At 42.8% G+C, this 21466-nt stretch overlaps 1 protein-coding gene across 15 annotated transcripts in view; it reads left to right on the plus strand.

Moving 5' to 3' along the window:
* Positions 1-2524: 2524 nt before the first annotated feature.
* Positions 2525-21466, plus strand: part of RGS6 (regulator of G protein signaling 6) — a 589904-nt gene continuing 570962 nt past the window's right edge. For 4 of the 15 annotated variants that reach the window (XR_006270116.1, XM_043472458.1, XM_043472459.1 and 1 more), the window contains exon 1: positions 2876-3366. The gene's annotated coding sequence lies outside the window, so the exon portion shown is untranslated. Of the gene's footprint in view, positions 2663-2858; positions 3367-3544; positions 3733-21466 lie in introns of those variants that run through there. The other 11 variants (XM_043472448.1, XM_043472452.1, XM_043472449.1 and 8 more) reach the window with 11 other exon arrangements.

The raw sequence follows: 21466 nt of genomic DNA on the forward strand, positions 1-21466 counted from the left end.
ACAGCTCTCAATTCTCAGACAAGGAGACTACACTAAAGAGGGGGGACAAATTGAGCACGTGAGGAAAAGCAGCATCAGCTATCAAGTGTCCACGGAAATAGGCCATGTGGTATTGGACTCATTATCCTCCCAAATCCACTGCCATAAACACACTGTTCCCATTATTTTCCTACCTTTGCCTGCCAATGCAGTTGAGACTAAATTGTCAACTCATTTTCATTCTTCTGTGCAATTTATCACTCCATTTGAGGGCTATGCCACAGTCAATTCTATTACATACTTTCTGGCAACTCCTTACTTGATAATAAAATAATCAAAGGATTCAGGATTTTACCTATACATGTATTTTACTTTATACTTGAAAGTAAAGTATAAAGTATGGGGAAAGACCAGTATGCCCTTAATAAATAATTGCTGAGTGAGTGAATGAAATGTTGAGCTGAATCACAGTATTGTATATATTCCCAAAGTAGTAAGTCAAATTATATTTTCAGTACAGTGAACAGTGGGTTGATTCTTAAAGAAAACTCATGGTGAACATTTTTGAAAAGATGATTCTGGGGCAGGGGGATGTATCTTTTTTGAAAATCTTATGTTTTGCAATCATTTTAAATTACAAAAAGTTGCAAAAACACTTCAAAGAGCTCCCTCGCTCCTTTAGAGTTGTAAACACTTCTGAACCATCTGAGGGTAAGTTGCAGTTGTGATGTCCCCTTTACTCCTTCATAATTCAGAGTGTATTTTCTAAAAACAAGAAAACTCTCCTAAATAAATGCAGTACAATCTCAACGTCAGAAAAATAACATTGATCCAATTTAATTCAATAGAGTACATTGAAGTTTCATTGTTAATATCATATACAGGTCTTGGATGCCATTCAAGATCATCTCTTGCATTTAGTTGTCCCTTTAGTGTCCTTCAATCTGAAACAATCTTTAAAGATTATGCATTATATCAGGAGACAATGCAGGTTGATTTTTCCCATTACTCTTTTTTGTGTAAACTTTTGTCAGTTGATTAAGATACTATCTCCCAAGTATTATAGCTTTAATGTTAATAAGTATTTCATGCTTGTTAATTAATAATTAATATATATTAATGAATTTTTTAGGAACATGCTTTTAGATTATAAATATCCCCTTGCTTATCAAAAGTTTATCCACTGTTTCTAGTATCCATTGATGATTCTGGCCTGAATCAATTATTATGATGATGATTGCAAAGTGGTGATTTTTTAATACTGTCTTTTCTTCTTCATCTATTAATTATTTTCCACTGGTGGAACTTCCTTTCTCTCTTTCTATTGGCATGGACGCATTGATTCCTATTTTGCACAAAGGTTACAATCTGTTCCTGTCATTATTTATTTTGATGCTTAAATGGTTCTGGATTTGGCCAGTGAGAACCCCTTCAAGCTACTACTATATTCTTTCATTTATTTTTCTTTTACAGTAGGATCTTGCTGATTATCTATTTTAAATATAGCAGGGTGTACATGTCAATCTCAAACTCCCAATCTATCCCTCCCCCCATACTTCCCCCCTATTCTTTTGACATATCTTCATAACTCTTTATGGAGAAGGAAATGGCAACCCACTCCAGTATTCTTGCCGGGAGAACCCCATGGACAGTGGAGTCTAGCTGGCTACAGTCCATGGGGTCACAGAGAGTCAGACATGACTTAGAGGCTGAATAGCATAGCTCTTTAAGTAACTTATTTTATTGCTCAACAAAGTATTCCAGTTTCATTCCCTACGCACGGAGCCATAGTTCCTCTTGGTGGAGAATGGTATTTAGAAAGGAAGTCTGAGTTCTAGGCGTATTCACTATAGTAGGGGTGCTATTGCTTTCTCAGTGGACAGAGCTAGGAAATATATATATGCTAAGTTGTTCAGTCATGTCCGACTCTTTGCGACCCCGTGCGAACCTGGCAAAAACACTAGAGTGGGTTACCATTTCCTACACCAGGGGATCTTCCTAACCCAGGGATTGAAACCGCCCCCCCGCTTCTTGTCTCCTGCATTGCAGGCGGATTCTTTACCCACAGAGGAAGCTCCTAATAACATCGATATTGCACACCAACCCCATGGTTACCGTGCAGAACAAACAATCTTGTTTTATTTCCACCTGCAGCTTCCTGAATCCTTAACTAAGCATCAAATTTCAAAGCTCCCCTATCAAAGAAGGCCCTCAGTTACCCTTTCTCATTTTCTGTCTCCAGCGTTCCCTTCTTCTCCAAGATTATTTGCAGACTTTTCTTATAAGTTCTTTCGTGGCGTATTCGAGAAGACTCATAAAACGCTCCAAATGCAGCCTGTGGTGTAAATGGTGAATCAATAAAAATGACGAGGTGAGTAAAACACTATCCCTGAAGATCGCGGAGGCCCATTTTAATTTAGAGGGCGCCAGCTACACGTCAACGACGGATTCAAAAGCTACCGGGCAAACCGCTCCGGACTAGGAATCCCTAAAATAATCCTGGCGCCACCAAAGTTTCCAGTGGTGACCAGCTCTCGGAATTGCCGGAAGGAGTCTCCGTCTCTCTGAGCCGCTTCGCCAGTGTTCTCGCCGGCGCTCGTGTCAGAAATTTCTAGGTTTTTTTTTTTTCCCCCTCCTTCCTCGAGTATATCTCCGTCTGGACCTTCCGCAGCGCTGGGAACAGGTGAGCCGGGCGGCGGCGCGCTGGGGACGCGCCCAGGTGCCTCGGCCCCGCCCCGGCCGCCGCCCCGCCCCGCGCCTGTCGGGGCCCAGGTGCCGGCGCCCAGGTGCGCGCGGCGCGGGCTGCAGCTCCGCCCGACACCCGACAGCGGGCGCCGCTGCAGCAGCTCCCGAGCGGCGGAGCTGAGCGCCTTCGCGACTTAGGGCAGCTCCTGCGCTCGGCCCTGCTCGGCAGCTTGAGCTCCGCCCGGGCGCCGGGTTCCCGGAGCTGCCGGAGCGGGCGGGCGGGCGGGCGGGCGCCGAGGGGGCGGACCGAGCTCCGCGGACCTTGCCCGCCTGGAGCGAGAGAGGCGGGCGATCCAGGAGCGCCCGGGAGCGCGGAGAGCGTGGCCAGCCCCCAGCGCGCTGGAGACACCCGAGCGCCCCGCTCCTTGGCACGATGCGACCCGCCGCGTCTCCGCGCCGGCCCCGGGCTTCGCTTTCTGCTCGCTGAGCCCCGGCGCTCGCCACCGCGTAAACTCGGAAAGACCGGCGAGACGTGGGAGAGCCGCGCGGAGACGCACCCAGACGTCCCCTCTGCCCCCAAGAGGCTGCCGACCCCTCGATCCCTGGGCTTCTCTAGCTTTACCATGAACCTGGCGCACGCTTGGCGTTAGGAGAAATTTCTGAAGCCGGAGAGGGAGTCAAGGAAATTCTTTGGTTGCTAAGGTAATTGTAGTTGTGACAAAAAAGGGGCAAGACACAAACGGGGAAAAAGATGTTTTCCAACGCGATGCCCTCCACCCCTCGGGTTCCTGTGTGTTGATTTCATTTCATCTCCTGGGTGTGGATGCTTGTCCATTTCAGATACGTGACAGGTGTTGGTGTGTGTGTGTGTGCAGTTTGGGACTGTAGAGGCACGAGCTTACATAAGTGGTTAGGCAGGCTGGCGTGTGGAGTTGTGTGGGGTGGGCGCAGGTCTGCACAGAAATCATGTTCCTGGGTTTCTGGGTGTGAGGCACTCACCGGCCGGGGCGAGCTTGCAGAGGGTACGTGCTTTTAGGGACTTCCAGTCTTCTGATTCCGCGATCTCAGGTGGGGCAGCGTTACCTCATTAACTTTTTCTCTGGATAAGCTCGCCCATTTGTGGGTTGGAAGAAAAGAAAGCGGGCGGCGAGGCGTGGAGGAGGGTTGGGTGGTGAGGTTTGCTGGTTTGGGGACTGCGGCAGGAGGGGACGCGTGGCTAATTTGCTCCGTGAGGATGGCAACTCGGGTTGCGTGACGAGACCGTGTTTACAGTCACTGTCAGGCTGCGTAAGAAGTGGCCCAGCGAGACAGGAAAGAAAACTGACCCAGAACATTTAATTTTTTCAGAATGGAAGCTGCTGAATTTTATTATTACTATTATTTAATTTGATGGAATAGGGACGTTGTTTCTTTGTCTCTTGTTGAGAGGAGTGGCATTTCTACGCTACAAATTTGAAGATATTTTGGGTCTTGTTCTTGGCCTGAAATTGTTCCCTCCGCATTTATCAATGCTCAGCAGCTGGATCTGCAGGTAGTTTCTGATCAATACCTTTTAGCAGTCCCAAAGTGAAACTGCAAAAATAAGCACTCCTAGGTAAAACCTAACATTGGACCTTTTTCTTAGCAGAGGATGGGTGAGAGATGGAAGAATAAGAACTGGGCTTGTAAGTGTCGGGATGGTGTTAGAGACTGAGCTACAAGTTTGTGTGTGTTGTCCAAAAAGAGAAAAGAAAAGAAAAAAGCTAGCCTGAAAGGAAACGGTCAGATTTGACTTAATAGGTAAGGCTTTTCTAGATCACTTTTCACAGGCAGGTAAGTAATTACATGGCGTTGGCACTGAAGAGGTTGGTGGGAAACTTTCTCTGAGCGGTACAGTCATTATAGTCTTGCTTCTTAATTAATTTGTTGTTTTTGCAATGGGTGGGACTCCCCTGTGAGAGAAAGCAAGCAGAGGACTGAGGGAAGTTGGAGATTCTTCAGAGGGTCCTTGTAAGCAAAGGCTCACATGCTGAACAGCGAAAACCAAGATGGTATATCCGTTCTGAGTTCTCCGATACTAAGAAGATCTGTTGTGTACATATGGTGATCTTATGTACTGTAAATGTTGGCATATTACTACATATATGTATATATAGCCTAAATAATTTGTCCTTTCCTGAAAGTGTAAATTCCAGAAATGTCAGCTGTGGTGAGGCGTTTGGATGAACTTGGTAGCCACTGGTGTTTCCTTTTCCGTAATAATTACACTTGTTCTTAACTTCACTTCCCTGTCTCCTTTAAGAAACTTTTAATTAACATGCACTGAATTTATATTGCTGAGAGTTTCAGTGAAACCATGCTAGCTTTTCTTCCAGCAACAAATTTGTCTTATCAAGTGAAACTTTACAACAATGCTTTTGTGGCAGAAATGTCTCTTTAAATGACAGTCCTTATTTATTTGTTAATTTATGATTTATGGAATGAGATAGCCAACATAGTTTTTTTTTTAACTGAGCAAACATTTCTTGAGAAAGAAAAAAAAAGTTAAAGGATATTTTGGGCAATGAAATTTGCCAGTAATTTTGAGTGTCTTACTGTCCACAATGACAGAATTTTATGTGACGGTAGGATCATTCTCTTTCTTATTTCTCTGATATTCTCCCATGCATTTTATCCCCTGAACTCCTAAGACTTTGCCAGGAATTGCCAGACCTCATGTTTTGTGCCAGGGGTTAAACATCAGGGAGATATGAGTAAGGAGCTATGTGTCACATCAACGTTTTTCAAGAGATGATCTCAGAGATCTCAGTACTGGGATTAGTTTTTCCTTTAGCTGTACAGTTAGCTTGTCTTAATTCATAGTGCTTTGAACCTAGGGAAGCATTTAACCTCTTCATTTTCAGAGCCAGCTGGAAGGAATATATTTACAGAATTTCATCTTCATTGTAACATATGGCATGATATAAATAATTACTACACACACACTATCCTGCTGTATGGAAAGAAATAGAATTACAAAGTAAACCTTCATGTTGAGTGATATGGATGTAACATTTAAAAAAAAAAAAACACTTTTACTTCTTTTCTTGATTACAAAAGAAATAACCATTGGGAAAAATTCAGGAAAATACACACCCAAAAAAGATCATTTGTAATTCTCCTACAGAAGGTGAACCACTGTTGACATTTCTGCATGCTGTTATGTTCCTGTAGATTATATTCTGATCATACTCTGATTACATTATTCCTTGAATTTTTACCGTTCTTCCTATTCTCCCACCCCCATTTTTAAATTGTAAATGAAACTTGGATGTGTGTTGAAGGTTTGGGAAATTACTGCTAGTTTGATAGATGGCTTTGATAGATCAGGTTTTAATTTTTGTTATTGTCTTTATTTTAAAAAAGAGTAGTTTCTCTTTTTTCTGTCGTCTTTGAAAACCAAGGTTTGCTTTTTGGATTGGCAATACTCCCTGTGAGATTTAGGGTTTGAAGTATCAGAAAAGAAACAGAGCATTGGCCATGCAGAGTGGCGGTAGGGCTGGTGGTAGGAGACCTGAGTTTTGGTTTCAACTCCTCATCCAACTCCTTGCATGACTTTTGGCTTGTGCGCCTGTTTCCTTGGAGGACAAATGACACTTTCAGATTTAGTTCAATAAGCTAACCACATATTTGTCAGTTTGACTTTTGATGAGGGTGATCTTTGTTTGAAGCAGTCTTTTTCAAATGCAGATGGCTAGGATCATCCCCTGAGTTTTGGACTTGGCTGGGCTGGGGTGAGGCCTGAGAATTTACATCTCTAACGGGATGATCTGCAGATGATGCTGATTCTGCTGGACCACCCTGAGAATCAGCTGGTAAGCTCCTTGGGGGCAGAAACACTGTTGCAGTTGTCTTTGCATCCATCTGCCCCATGCCTAGGAATGTACCTGCTGGTAGGTGCCTAGTAAACATTGTTGAATCTCTTATCAGTTTTCTCCTTGGGGAAACAACTTTCCGAAGCAGTCGAGATAAAAGAGCTCATCACCCATCATTTGGAACCACTAAATCTGTAATAAGAGTAATAATAAGTCATGAAACCCAGTTCTTCCAAGAGCAGGGAGAGCAAAAACTGCTCACAAGTAGGCAATTAAAATGCACATTAAACCTAATGAGTTACATTAAGTAACAACTTGGAGTACCTGCTTGAGAAACCACAAAACTCCTCCAGTGCTTCATGGCTGCCTCCCTGAGACCTGTAAAAGGCAATTCATTTTCTACCACATACACATTCCAATAAGGGGAAGGAAATTCACTATTAATTATCCCAAGTACCAAGGCAGTGGCTAAAGCAAGCAGTGGTCCAGACTCTACCCCTTACCCTTCAAAAGGCAGACCTCCGCTCCTTAGCTCATGTTGACCAGTCTCCGGACCAGACCACGTAGATCTCCTTCTTATGACCGAGGAAACAAGAGAAAAGGGTGGTGAGTGAGTGCGTTGGTTAGCTGGGAGGTTCCAGCTGGCTGAAACTCCAGGTCAGAACTTGTTGATCTTCCTTGCCTGGCTACTTTGTGGGTAAAAAAAAGTATCCTTTTCTTCCGGTTCCATGTTAGAAACACAAAGTGCAGAGGACACCCATTTTTAAGGATGGAAATAGAAAAATGTCAATAGTGAAATCTGAACAGAGCAGTCGCTCCTGTGAGTGAGGCTTTTCAAGTGAGTTGTGGTGGAGACAGCTGTTGAAGCTTTTGAAATACCTTGGTAAAACCATCGAAGGAAAAAAAAATCACTTTTGGCACATAGAACTCCCTTGTCCACGACTATCTGCCCTACCCTGGAGGCTATTTTCTTGCACAGGGGTGGGGGAAGGGGACGCACACATCCAGGAGAGCATCCTGAGCGGCCCCCAGGTACCCGATATAGGCCAGCCCTGAGCTCACACACAGCTCACACATGGCACTTCAAGTAGCACAACAGGCTTTTCACACCCCGTTCATTGTGTCCTCATCTGTAAAATAAAAATAAAGAATATACCCCTTGCATATGTGTGGTTGTGATGAGAAAAATAGGATCCTGGGCGGAGGAGGCCCAGTAGCTGGAGAAGATGGGCCCTGTTACGTCATAGTTGTTGTTTTCTGATAATTTTGATAATGAGTTATTCACAACCCTGGTTGTTCCCTGGGCGAAATCTGAAACCAGCCCCCAGACACGGAGGACACGGAGATGGAAGAAAGAGGGAAACGCAGCAGATTGGTAGGCGGCAAATGTAATAAGCAAGGGAACTTACATAAGAGGCTTGTCTTAGACACTGCAAGAGGGGTAGCTCCTTGCACCCACCCGCCAGTACCTTACAAAATTATGTTTTTTTTTTCAGGCCTGTGTTTCTGTTTTGAGGCTCTAACTGGGATCAGTCACATCTTCAGTCCAGACGGTCTCAGCCACTTACTGTCTCAAGGCTACAGTCCTTGCAAATGGCTCCCTGGGGGATGGTGGGCAGAATGTACATTCCAGGCACGAGGGAGGGGTGAGAAGCCTCCGAGTGCCCATTCAGCTCGCAGGTCAGCTGGAAGCCATGTCCTCTCTGTGACCTCCTCTAGCGTGAGTCTGGTGGGAAATTGGTATTTCAGGGCAATGGTTTCCAACTCTTCTGTTCCTGTGGGCCTGCTCTATCAGCCGAGTGTTGGAGGAACTTCTGAGTTGTTTGGAGCAGCGGTCCCCAACTTTTTTTGGCACCAGGATCCAGTTTCGTGGAAGACAATTTTTCCACAGACTGGAGGTAGGGAGATGGTTTGGGTATGATTCAAGCTTGTTACATTTATTGTGCACTTTTTCTATTCTTATTAAATCAGTTTCACTGCAGATCATCAGGCATTAGATCCGGGAGGTTCTCTACCCCTGCCTCGGAGAAAGCTGCTCCGTGATTCTGACCCTGGAGGATGTGGCCCAAACAGTCAGTGGAAATGGTGGAGTGGAGGATGGCCTTCCCTGTGGCAGCCAAAGATTTCCTTGAGCCTAAAGGTCACTGGTCACCAGCAGGAAGAGAAATGAAACACGGGGGCTGCAGCTGCATTGATACTCTTGTGCCAGACTATGACCCATGCCGGATGAGGCCCTGTGCTGTGATCCTCTGTTTTCTAGGTATCTCACAGTGCCTTTGCATGGTAGGGGTTTGGTATATATTTGCTGAATTGTTGACCTGCAGAGTGACAGCTCTGTAGGGGGGCAGGGCGGTGAAAATGGAAGGCAGGATGGACTAATAGTGGTGCAGTGTAGACTGGACCTGGTGTGGGTGCATAGGCCTTTTCAAGGGTGGATGCATGGACTGGTTTGAGTGCAGGTGCACGGGCAGTTACACAGAGGATGCACGGTAAAGTGGTTATGATCCTTACTCTTATCGCTTGCTTGATTCTGCCTGGCTAGATTCACCTTAGAGCCACAATATAGTGAGGTCCTCCAACCTAGTTTGCAATTGTACATCCATGTTTGTCTCTCCCACTGGTTTTATCTTGCCCCACTGCAAGGCAAGACACAGGATATGCTTGAGAGAAATTGGATTCCTAAGCCCAAAGTTGCCCAGCCTACAAAGCTGTGGAGCTGTCATATGGCAGGGGACTGACCTTATAACTATTAGTACATTAAAGAAGGGGACGACAGAGGATGAGATGGTTGGATGGCATCACTGACTCAGTGGAGATGAGTTTGAGTAAACTCTGGGAGTTGGTGATGGACAGGGAGGCCTGGCATGCTGTGGTCCATGGGGTTGCGAAGAGTCAGACACGACTGAGTGACTAAACTGAACAACTGAACATGTAAAGCTATTGGAGAGCCAAGTTTTTAATAAGAATAGGTGGTATCACTCCCATTTTACAGCTGAAGAAGCTGAAGTTGAAGAAGTGGTTCTGCCACATGCCCTTGGTCAGATAGTTATTGAGTTATTAAAACCAAGATTTAAATCCAGATCTTTTCTGACCCAAAATCCCGAGTCTTGAGGATATATCACTAGGTCAGGGATAAACAGAGACCCTTCCCTTGAGATCAGTTCAGTTCTTTTGGAGAGAAATAGAAATGAATAGAAAATAAACAATAAAGGATGTTAAGTGATGGTTTAGGAGCATAATGTATGGAATTTTATGTCAGATTATGTAGCAAGTAGATGATGAAGACACTAAGTACCGTCTAGTTCAGAGAGAGCAATTGTATAATCAGACCTGGAAGAGAGGCTTCGGGAGCGAGGCAAAAATGTCATAGGTTGAACAGAGGGGATAACAGCAAGCTTTCAGGTAAGAGGTGTTAATAATAATAATTAAACTAATTGTTAAGCCAATTATTGTTTGCTTTCAGAGTAATAGCTAATGTTGTAAAATCTTCATCATCATGTCCTCCCAGACCATCGAAGCTAAAACAGAACTCCTGGTTCTATGCGGTGCTCTTTATTGCCTTATCTGTTCTAGTTTTCTTCAGCTTTATCACCGTGACATTGCACTATATGTTTTTCATTTCTTTGTTGTCTGTCTCCATCCACTAAAATGTCCACTCCCTGAGAGCAAGAACTCTGTTTTATTCCCTTTTGTTGCTTCACCGTTTGTCAGATCCTGGTTTATAGTCATCGCTTGAGAGCTGATTGAAGAAGGAATGAAGAGAGGAAAAAAGCCTTAGTAAGCGGGTTGCAAACTCAAACACAGAGCCAGTTAGGTAAAGCAGATGAATGAAACAAGTGGGGTTTCTTGCACAATGTTAGCTTAAGTTGCATTTTTTTCCCTATCCGAATCGTGCTTTGTGTGTAAAACATGTAGAAAGTTTTGACTCCCGGAAAGAAATGTACATCCTCAGTTTTCTTGAAACTGGGGGCCCTCTGCCACATTTCTGAAAGAGAGATGGGAGCCAGAAAACAATTCCCTTTTTTTAAAAAGCCCAGCCATGTGTGATGATGAATGGTTTCTGGCGCTAGACCTCAGGGTTGAGAAGCTTTAGGGTAGGTGGGGGCTGTGTTAAAGCAAAGGGTGTGCTGCTCAGAATGCCCACCATTTTTTCATTTTTCATTTTTTCATCCATTTTTAGTCATTAGCAACTAATTCCAATTAGAAAAATATAGGGATCTACACTGCCCAATCCGAACAGAACACTTGTTTGAGGTGGTGTTTTTTTTCTTCTCCTTCTGCATATTATGACCTCTGTAGAAGAAAGACAACAACTTAAATATCCTATATATCTTTCCCTGAAGCCACTATGTAAGTGTTACAGTATTTAGATTCCAAACCGAACAGGAAGCTGCCATTATGTTATTTTGCTGACTGTACATCCTAAAACAAAGACTGATTCAGCAGCTGGTCAAAATAGAAAGGATGCATTCACAAAGAATACATTTATTGATTATATTTGAGTTTTTTTTTTTTTTTTAAGGGGAGGGCACTTTAACTTTCAGAATGGCAGGTAGTTTAGGGGCTTGACTGCTGGTGACATTAGACAAAACCACTTAATGCTACTGATCTGTGTTCTCCCCAGGTGCAGAACAGGGCTGAGAAATTATGATTGCTTTGAGGGCATTCCTGAAAGGGAGAGTATTCCTGGAAATCTAAGGTTTAGTCGGTTCTTAGTTGGGGGGTGGGGGAATATTCAGGCCCCTATCCTAAGTCCCTGTTGGTCTAAGGTCTCTGGTATTGTTCTCTGCTCCTTGTCCTGCTTGTTCATCATGTCAGCGGTCCCACTACTGAAGACCCTTTTGTGGATGATGATTAATCAAATGTGGCTCTTGTGTTTAGGAAGTTTTGAATTTTGCTGAGGGGGAGAAAGATGGATTAACAGGATGTGGTAAGACAGGCATGTATACATGGAATGTGGGAGGGAGAGTTCACTGAAGAGGTTGAGTGGATGAGTTGGGTGTTGGAGGACCAAGGGGTTGGGGACGTGCAGAGATGGGGCAGGGGACAGAGGTGGTCAAAGCATGCTTGAGGCACTTCAGTCTAAGTAAAAGGATAGAGGTGACAGAGTGTGCAAAGGATTTTTAATACCTCTCGATTGAGTCAGGTACTTTCAGTTTGGGTAGATGAGCTTAGAACTAAGGGGAAACAGGGAAGGGTAATTTAGGTTGTAAGGAAAATTGTTGACTAAATATTTATGTTTACTGCAGGTGAAATGAGAAACCAAGGTAGACTGAGTGATTTTCCTCACCTCGTGTTGGTAATGGAGGATATGTCACAGTGAATTTCTAGTTACTTCTCACTGTTAGCAAGGAGTTCCCTCCCCTGCAGTAAAACAAGAGAAAGTGGGTTTGCTTTATTACAGTCAATGCACAGTTTCCATGCAAATGGGCATTTCTACCCACTGTGTCAGGCTCACTGTCCAAATGTTCAATGCCTTTTTGACTTTCAGACTGAGAGAGTGACCACTAACTCCCAGATCATCCTGTGGCTCAAGGGGGAAGTGGATACATCTTGGGATAAACTTAATTTAACTTGCTTGGCATGACCAGTTAGGAAGTTCTCAGATGTCTCACCCTAACACATAGGGTATTTAGCTTTATGCCAAAGCATATGCTGTCAATTCTAGGTTTTCCTTTCTCTGGCTTCCTTTAGCTTTCAAAAGCTGCTCTGCAAAAACCACTTACCCAGCCTGCCATCTGCCATACTCCTCCACTTAAAAAAATCCATTTCTAATCCCCAGTTTCTTATATTTTCGAATTATGCTTAACAGGAACGACCAGTTGACTATCAGTATTTGGAAGTAGGTTTTTTTAAGTTGAACTTTGCTTATTGAGAATTCTTGGTTGAGGAAAGTTTTCCTGTGGTTGAAATTATTCACATTGTTGGTTATACCTGGATAAATAGTGACTGACAAGACAAGAAGTGAAAATTGGGGCCAGTCTATTGAAGGAATTGAATGCCATATATATATATATAATAAAGGTAATAGTGATAATGGTGATTCAGAGTTATCTTGTATATAGACAAAAAAACAACTGCACTGAAACAAAATTCAAACCAACTGAAGCAAAAAGGAATTAATCTGACTAGTAAATCTGGGAATTCAGGCATGGCTGGATCCAGGGACTTAAATGATACCATTAGCACTTCTTACGACACCTCATCATCTTGATATCCTCCTTCTGCACCACTAGACAAAAAGAAGATAGTCATTAATCTCCTTCCCTTCATAGGGTTTCAGACTAATCCCTCATGGGGAAGGGCCTTCTTTCTTCCAGTGTTCTTACCTCACCCCTCACAGAAGGATCCTGATTGGTCCTGAGTAGGCTCACATGTCTGTCTTTGTCCAATTGGTGTGTCCTGTGGCATGGCATACTTTGCTGAGGACGGTTCACAAGCCCGTCTTTCTCTGTCAGATGTAAACTTAACATATGTGTGTGTATATATACACACACATACAGTATTATACTGGGCAAAAAAATACCTCAAACTTCTACCTCAAACTATCTACCTCAAACTATCTACCTCAAAGTATCTACCTCAAACTTCTAAACTGGCTGAAGACTTTGGATATATTTGTTGGGGAGTAGTGGGCTTCCCTGAAAGCTCAGTTGGTAAAGAATCCGCCTGCAATGCAGGAGACCCCAGTTCGATTCCTGGGTCAGGAAGATCCACTGGGGAAGGGATAGGCTACCCACTTCAGTGTTCTTGGGCTTCCCTTGTGGCTCAGTTGGCAAAGAATCTGCCTGCAGTGTGGGAGACCTGGGTTCGATCCCTGGGTTGGGAAGATCCCCTGGAGAAGGGAAAGGCTATACTCAACTCCAGTATTCTGGCCTAGAGAATTCCATGGACTGTATAGTCCACAGGGTCGCAAAGAATAGGACAGGACTGAGCGACTTTCACTTTCAGAAAGTTATTAAGAACAAGTGCAGAGTATTTCAACCACTCTTTGGAAGTTCTGAGATATTTTGTAAGAGTTGGAAGACTTTCTTTATTTGAAATAAAGTCTTTGGGTAATGTGAAGCATCCCTTAAGTAGTATGTTTCTAATCTTGCTTCACTTCTGTATCCCTTCTCTAGTTCTGTGATTATTGCTACTGGTCTATGCCTACACACAGAGTAATTGAGTATGTATATAGTGGTGACAGATATAGTGGTGATAGCTCCTCCAGCATCCCTACAACCATCTCTCTGCAATTTCATCACTTTTTGCATTGCTTTAGATGATGTGAGTGCTGCCTTGAGAATCAGAGATGCTATATCCTTTTCCAAGAATATTTGCATTCTTCCTGGAAAAGTATACAACTCATTTCTCAGTGAATTTTCAAAGAATAAATACATCTATATTGTCTCTCCCAGGTTAAGAGAGAGAATATTACCATTGCCCCCAAAACTATCTCTTGCACCCTCCCAGCAGTACTGCATATCCTCTTTCCCCAGTGATGACCACTAATCTGATTTCTAACAGCATATCTTTCTCATATTTGAAATATGTGAAATATAGATGGAATTATATGTATATACTCTTTTTGTTTCTTCTTAGGCACAATACTGTTTGAGAGATTCATCCATGGTGTGGTATGTAGCAATAGTTTATTTTTACTGCTATATGGCAACCCACTCAGTTATATTTCACAGTTTATTCATCCATTGATGTGTATTTGGGACATTTCCAGTTTAGGGTTACTGTGAATAATGCTGCTATAATTTTTTGTATGTGTTTTTTGGCACACATATGAATAGGTTTCTGTTTGTTACACTCCGAAGACTGGATCTCTGGGACATATATTCAAATTTAGGAGGGCCTTACAAAGAGATTTCCTAAGTGGTTGTACCAGTTTATGCTCCCATCATCAGTTTATGAGTGTTTCGGTTTCTCCAAATACTTGTCAACACTTGGAATTGTCAGACTTTTTAATTGTAGCCATTATGGTGGGTGGGTAGTTGTCTCATTGTGGTCTCAGTTTGCCTTGGTGACTAATGATGTGCCTTGTTAGTAGTTTTTTAATCAATTTTATTTAATCTTTTGTAGTCCCTCTTCAAGTTTATTGCCTATTTTTCAGTTGAATTATCTGTTTTATCAGTTTGGGCTTTTAAAACAAATTCTGGTTTGTTTTAAAATGGTATCTCTTAAAACCATCATTTTCTGATTATTTGTTGTGGGTATATAGAAATACAGTTGATTTTTATATATTGACCTTATATCCAGTGACTTTGTTAACTTTACTTGTAAATCCTAGTAAGTCTGATCAGTAGATTATTATGACTTTTCCATATACATAATTAAATTACATGCAAAAAGTTTTTACTTTTTGTTTTGCAGTCATTGTTGGCTTCCCAGGTGGCTCAGTGGTAAAGAATCTGCCTGCAGCGCAGGAGACACAGGTTCAATCCCTGGGTGGGGGAGATCCCTTGGAGAAGGAAATGGCAACCCACTCCAGTATTCTTGCTTGGGAAATCCCATGGACAGAGGAGCCTGGTGGACTACAGTTCATGAGGTTGCAAGAGGGTTGGATATGACTGAGTGACTAAACAAACAAAATTGCAGTCTTTGTGCTTTTTATTTCTTTTTCTTGCCTGTTGCATTGACTGGGACCTCTAATATAATGGTGAATAGGAGTGGGCATCCTTGTCTCGTTCCTAATCTCAGTGGGAAAATCTTTGAAGAGTCACTATATGTGTTTTTAAAATATCCCTTATCAAATTAAGCAAATTTCCTTGCATTTAAATTTTGCTCAGAGTATTTTCATGAATGGATGTTGGACTTGACAAGATACATTACAGCAATGTTGCAGAAATGTCTGCTCCCTTCTAAACCTCCCTCTTTTCCATATGACCTCATTGCATTGGGAGCTCTCTTTTCAAAATTTTATCCAACTTTTCTAGTTGTTCTGGGGTGTGTGTGTGTGTGTGTGTGTTCTGCTATAAGACAGACCTCTAGTGTAGGATATGGTACATTCTAGTTGTACTATTTCTGTCTTCCATCTACATAATATGAATAAAATCGTACCCTTAGGAATCTATCTTCTTATTTCTTTGACCTATATTTCTCCTGCCTGATGAGCCTTATGAATAGATCTTTCTTTTGTCAAGTCTTGCTGTCTCCAGAAGGGGAAATGTCTGTACACTCCACGTGTATGCACTGCAGAGTCATGAAAGAGATGGATCCCTTATTTTTCAAAAGAAGAAATTTATTTCATTTATTTCTTTTTGTCTGTGCTAGGTCTTCGTTGCTATGCTTGGACTTTCTCTAGTTGTGGTACACAAGCTTCTCCTTGTGGTGGCTTCTCTTGTTGTGGACCATGGGCTCTATGGGGCTAGAGCTTCTGTAGTTGTGGTGCCTGGGCTTAGCTGCTCTGTGGCGTAGGGAATCTTCCCAGACCAGGGATTGAACCCATGTTCCCTGCAATGGCAGGCAGACTCTTAACCACTGGGCTATCAGCGAAGTCCTGGACCCCATATTTAACTGCCTAGTTTTAGAGTATAAAGATACTGATTTTTACCTGTTCTAAAAATTTGAAAAAGAAGAAAGCAAAAAAAAAAAAACAAAATCCCAAGGAGTAAAACTGACATCCTCTAAAAAAAGAAGCCAATTGGAGTGCTTTTCTTCTTGGTCCCCTAGGAACATGTCCTCCTCTTCATCTGTTAGTCATCCCCTTCTTGTGCATAGAAGCTGGCAAAGCTTCTCTGTCACTCCTGTTTCTCCTCTAGCCGTCACACTATCTTTCATGTGAAATAAGAGAATACTAAAATGTTACTTTTGCAGTCCCCAGAGTCGGTAGTATTAGTCAGTAGTATTAGACACTATGATCTTAAAATCTGTACTTAACGAAATGTAAGTCCTCGCGGGCCCTTGGATCTGAAGACTTGCATTTTCACACTGGCTCTATTAACTGACCAGGAAAGTGACATTGGAGTGTAATTCTGTCTCCCAGGCCTTGCTTTCAGCCTCTGAAAAATGAAGTGACCAGGCTTGTTCAGGGAACAGAAAAAAATTTATGTGAAGGATCAAAGAGTAAATACTTCGGGCTCTGTGGGCCACATCAACCCTCCAACTTCTCAGCCCCGCCCTTACGGTACAAAAGCAGCCAAGGCAATAAGTAAACAAATGGATGTTGGTAAAACTTTGTTTATGGCACAGAATATTGATTTTATACAGTTTTCATGTGTCATAAAGTATTATTCTTCTTATAAGTTTTTTCTACCATCTGAAAAGGTAAAAACCATTCTTAGCTCACAGACTATATGAAAATAGGCAGTAGGCTAGGTTTGTCCCAGGGGCCCTAGTTGGCTGACCCTTGAACTAGTTGATTGTCTGGGGAGGGGGCTATTCCTGAGCTCTGGGTCAGGCACTGATATGCTAATCTTTAAAAAAAAATTTTTTTTTTTTTTTCTGGCCAAACTAAATAAAAACCTCATGTGGAAGCCCTGGGTACCTCAGTTCCAATTACCTGATGCATTGCATTTGGCTTTCAACAAAAAATCACGAGCCATGCTAAGAGGCAATGAGAAAACACAATCTAGAGAGTCTTATTCTTTTCTTGTAGGTCAATTAAGAATAATAAAATACAAGATTTTATTTCCCTTTATTTCTTCCCTGATGCTTGCTCTTTAACTTGGTAGAGCCAAGTTTCTGACCAATAAAATTTTCCTCTGCCTGAAGAACTTTTAGCATTTCTTGCCGGCAAGTCTGCTAGTGATGAACTCACTCAGTATTTATTGTCTGAGAAAGTTTATTTTTCCTTCACTTCTGAAGGATCATTTCACTAGATGTAGACTTCCAAGTTGGTGTTTTTTTCCCTCTCAATATTTTTAGTATTCAGTTGCACTCATGTTTGTGTGATTTCTGATGAGAGGCCCCATGTAATTCTTATCCATAGCTAAGGTTTTTCTTCTTGTTTCTCTCAAGATTTTTCCTTTGTCTTTCATCTTCTGCAGTGTGAATATGGTTGTCTCGGGGTACTGTTCTGTTTTAATGTATGCCAATTGGTCTCTTATTTTTCTGGATCTGTGTTTTGTGTATATCATTAACTTTGGAAAATTCTGTCACTATTCCTTTATCTTCTTTCTCTCTTTTTTTTTCTTCCTGGTACTGCAATTATACTTATACCTTTTGATATGTACCATAGTTTTTGTGTATTCTGTTCCATTAAACTTTTTTCTCTGTCCCCACCCCCACCTTTTTTCCCCACTTGTGGAAGTTTCTATTGACCTCAAGCTCACTGAATCTTTCCCTGGCCATATAGAGTCCACCCATGAGCCCATTGAAGGCATACTTCATTTGTTGCAGTGTTTTTGACTTTTAGCATTTCCTTTTTAAGGATTTTTTGGAAGCATTTCTACCTCTCTGCTTTCATTATCATCTATTTTTCTGTTAGAACCTTTAGCATATTTGATCATAGTGATTTTAAATTTCTTGTCTGATAATATCAGCTTCTGTGTCATATCTGGTTTTCGTAACTGCTTGTCTCTGAGCTGACTCATTGGAAAAGACCCTGATGTTGGGAAAGATTGAAGGCAGGAGGAGAAGGGGATGACAGAGGATGAGATGGTTAGATGGCATCACTGACTCAATGGACATGAGTTTGGATAAACTCCGGGAGTTGGTGATGGACAGGGAGGCCTGGCGTGCTGCGGTCCATGGGGTCACAAAGAGTCGACTGAACTGTCTCTCTAGATTGTGTGTTTTCATTGCCTCAGTGTGGATCATGGTTTTTTTCCTTGAAAGCCGAATATGATGAATCAGGTAACAGAAACTGAGGTAACCAGGCCCTCCCCATGAGGTTTTATTTAATTTGGCCAGGAGTTGGGCTGTGCTTAATATTTGTTGTAGTCGTAGCTGCTAGAAGCTTCACATTCCTCTGGTCTTCTTGCTTTTGCTTTCTCTCTTGACTTAACATTTCCCTATATACTCCTTATCCACTTATGTGCATCACTGACTCAATGGACATGAGTTTGAACAAACTCCAGGAGATAGGGAAGGACAGGGAAGCCTAGCATGCTGCAATTCATGGGGTTGCAAAGAGTTGGACACGACTTAGCAACTGAACAACAACAGCAATGTTGTTGTCTTACACTTCAGAGAGCAAGTGTCTTTGAGGTCTTTGAGGTGTAATCCGCTGTTATCATACTGGAGCCTGTCAGCGTGGTGAGACAGTGTAGTTGAGAAGCAATGTGCTCTCTTATCACCTTCCAGTTAAGAGCAAAAACAGAGCAACTTCCCTTTAGTCAATGTAGCAAAACTTCTATCGCAGCGGAAAGAAGATCAAGAACATGGTGGTTTAGGTGAGGCTGTCTCAAGATGAGAGACTTGCCTTCTTATTGTTGTTCAACTGCTAAGTCATATCTGACTCTTTGCAACCCCATGGACTGCAGGACACCAGGCTTTCCTGTCCTTCACTGTCTTGTCTCTTGGAGTTTGCTCAAACTCATGTCCGTTGAGTCAGTGATGTCATCCAACCATCTTACCCTCTGTCATCCCCTTCTCCTCCTGCCTTCAATTTTTCCCAGCATCAGGGTCTTTTTCCACTGAATTGGCTCTTCCCATCAGGTGGCCAGAGTATTGGAACTTGAGCTTCAGTATCAGTCCTTCCAATGAATATTCAGCATTGATTTCCTTTAGGACTGACTGGTTTGATCTCCTTGCTGTCCTAGAGACTCTCAAGAGTCTTCTCCGGCACCACAGTCTGAAAGCATCAATTCTTCAGCTCTCAGCCTTCTTTAAGGTTCAGCTCTCACATCCGTACATGACTACTGGAGAAACCGTAGCTTTGACTATATGGACCTTTGTTGGCAAAGTGCCTTGTCTTCTGCTGGCTTCCATTTCTTCAGTGGATTTCGAACTAAGCCCATCTACTGAGACCATGTGTGAAGCTTGAACAAGTAGAATTGGTAAGATAGCCAATCCAGAAAGCGAGTTTGGCAGGAAAACCTTTTAGGTTTGGTGAGCAGAATTGACTAGCTTTCTTTCTTTTTTTTTTCCTTCCTCCCTCCCTTCCTTCTTTCCTTTCTTCTCATTGAAATTTTGTGCTCATGAATTTAAACTGCAGCTTGTCAGCCTGGTTGTGTGATTTCCTCCCGACCCCACAGTGTTCACCTGCTCAATGTGAGCTTGCATATTCAGATATTGTGTGGCGGAGAGTTGGATTCCACCAGTGTTGGAGTTTTGTCAGCAAATATGATATAGAAAGGGGGAGGAGAGGAAGTGGAGGCCATTTGTAAGAGAGTGATGATGAGTGATTGAAATATTGGAGCCAGGGAGATAAGAATGTGAAGGCAGAGAGAGGAGCAGTAAGGGATGGTACCAAAGGTGTGGTTGAAATGGATAGAATGTCTAAGGATGAGGAATGTGTGTTGGGAATGTAGAGTAGGTGATCTGGAAAGAGGGGCAGTAGGAAGAGGGTGCCCTCTTGGTTTTTACTGGGAGTTGAAGTGGTACAGTCACCAGTGATGGCAAGATTCAGCATGTGGCCATGTGAGATGGTCACTGAGGAGGAGGAAGGGAAAGAGTTCAGAAGAGGGAAGAGAAGGGCAGACAAACCAGCTTTGGCTCTAACGTTAAAAGTCACCGAGTTGACCAAGGGATGGAGAAAACCTCTGAGACCTGCAAGCTGGAATCTTCAGGAAATGAAAAGGCTTAACAGGAGAGGATGGGTGGCCTCACGCCTTAACAATGGCGTGGCCGATGGTCTGAGTGTTGCAAGAGAAGTCTGGGTAGAGCAACAGGAGGGACATCATTGAAGCAACAGTGGAGGACCAGGAGGAGGCTTGCCTTCCTTCCTGGTCTTGAGATAAGTAGGGTGAGGACAACTACATGCAGGGCAGGGGATGTCTTTGTGGGGAGCCAGGTTGCCAGCAAAGAAGGCCACAGAGGTTTGAGTTCAGAAAGGAGATGGAAGGACATAGGGGGTATACTGCTAACAGAAGAAAAGTTCAAAAGGCAGGAGGAGTCAGCGAAGAGTTGGCAGGGTCTGCACTGTCCAGAGCTGTGTGGAGTTCACGGCCCCTGGTAAGAAAGGATGCCCTGAACTCCAAGCATAGGTTGCAGTAACAGAACCAGAGACATGTCACATGGCTAAGCGCATCCTGCTCTGTGAAGAACTTTCCACTTCTCCCTCTCAGCTTTTTAGGACCTGTGTTTAATATAAGGAATGCAAAAATGTTTTTCTTTATAAGCAGCTTTGGTCGATTAGTTAGTTTAGGCTGTCAAGCAGCTGAACAACTTAGGGAGGATTGTGTTTATTTATATGCCTATAGGTAGGGTTGATACGGGGACATCTGCTTCACTGATGTCATTAGGAAAGAGCTACCAATTAGTTGAGACCCTACTATGTACCAGTTGTATCATGTACCAGAAGTACCTGCTACTGAGTATGCTGTAATTAGTCTATGTGTGCTAAATACTGTATATTTAAGTATATACTGAAATTTTGTATATTTACAAAATTTTGTTTTCAATACTTTGTATCAGCGATTTCACTGGAGACCAAGCTGACCTGTTGGAAAATCTGTGGGCCTTGAAGTCTATGGGATTTGAATTCTAGATTCTTGACTGACAGGCTGTTTTACCTTTGGGCAAGTGGCCTATGTTCTTAAGCTTCAGTGTTCTCATCTGTAGTGTGGAAGTGATAACATCCACGTGTTAGAGTTGCCGTGAGGCTTTGCTCAGGTGATTCTAATGAGCAGGCAAAGTGGAGACCCACTGGTACAGGTGATGAGTATTTGTTCCGAAGAGGAAGCCAAGGCTCAATGAGGCTAAATAAGCATAGAAATATGTTGTTCATGGTCACATGGCTCTTTAGTAGCGTGGCCGGGACTGAAAGCCAGTTCTTTGACTCCAGGACCTTGGCATTATCCATCACAGTGAGTTTACAGCAGAATTCAAGGGAAGTTAAAGAAGCCCCACCTTAGTCAGCCTGGCTGCCCAGT

This window comes from Cervus canadensis, chromosome 6 (genome assembly GCF_019320065.1).
Source record: "Cervus canadensis isolate Bull #8, Minnesota chromosome 6, ASM1932006v1, whole genome shotgun sequence".
Classification (NCBI taxonomy): domain Eukaryota; kingdom Metazoa; phylum Chordata; class Mammalia; order Artiodactyla; family Cervidae; genus Cervus; species Cervus canadensis.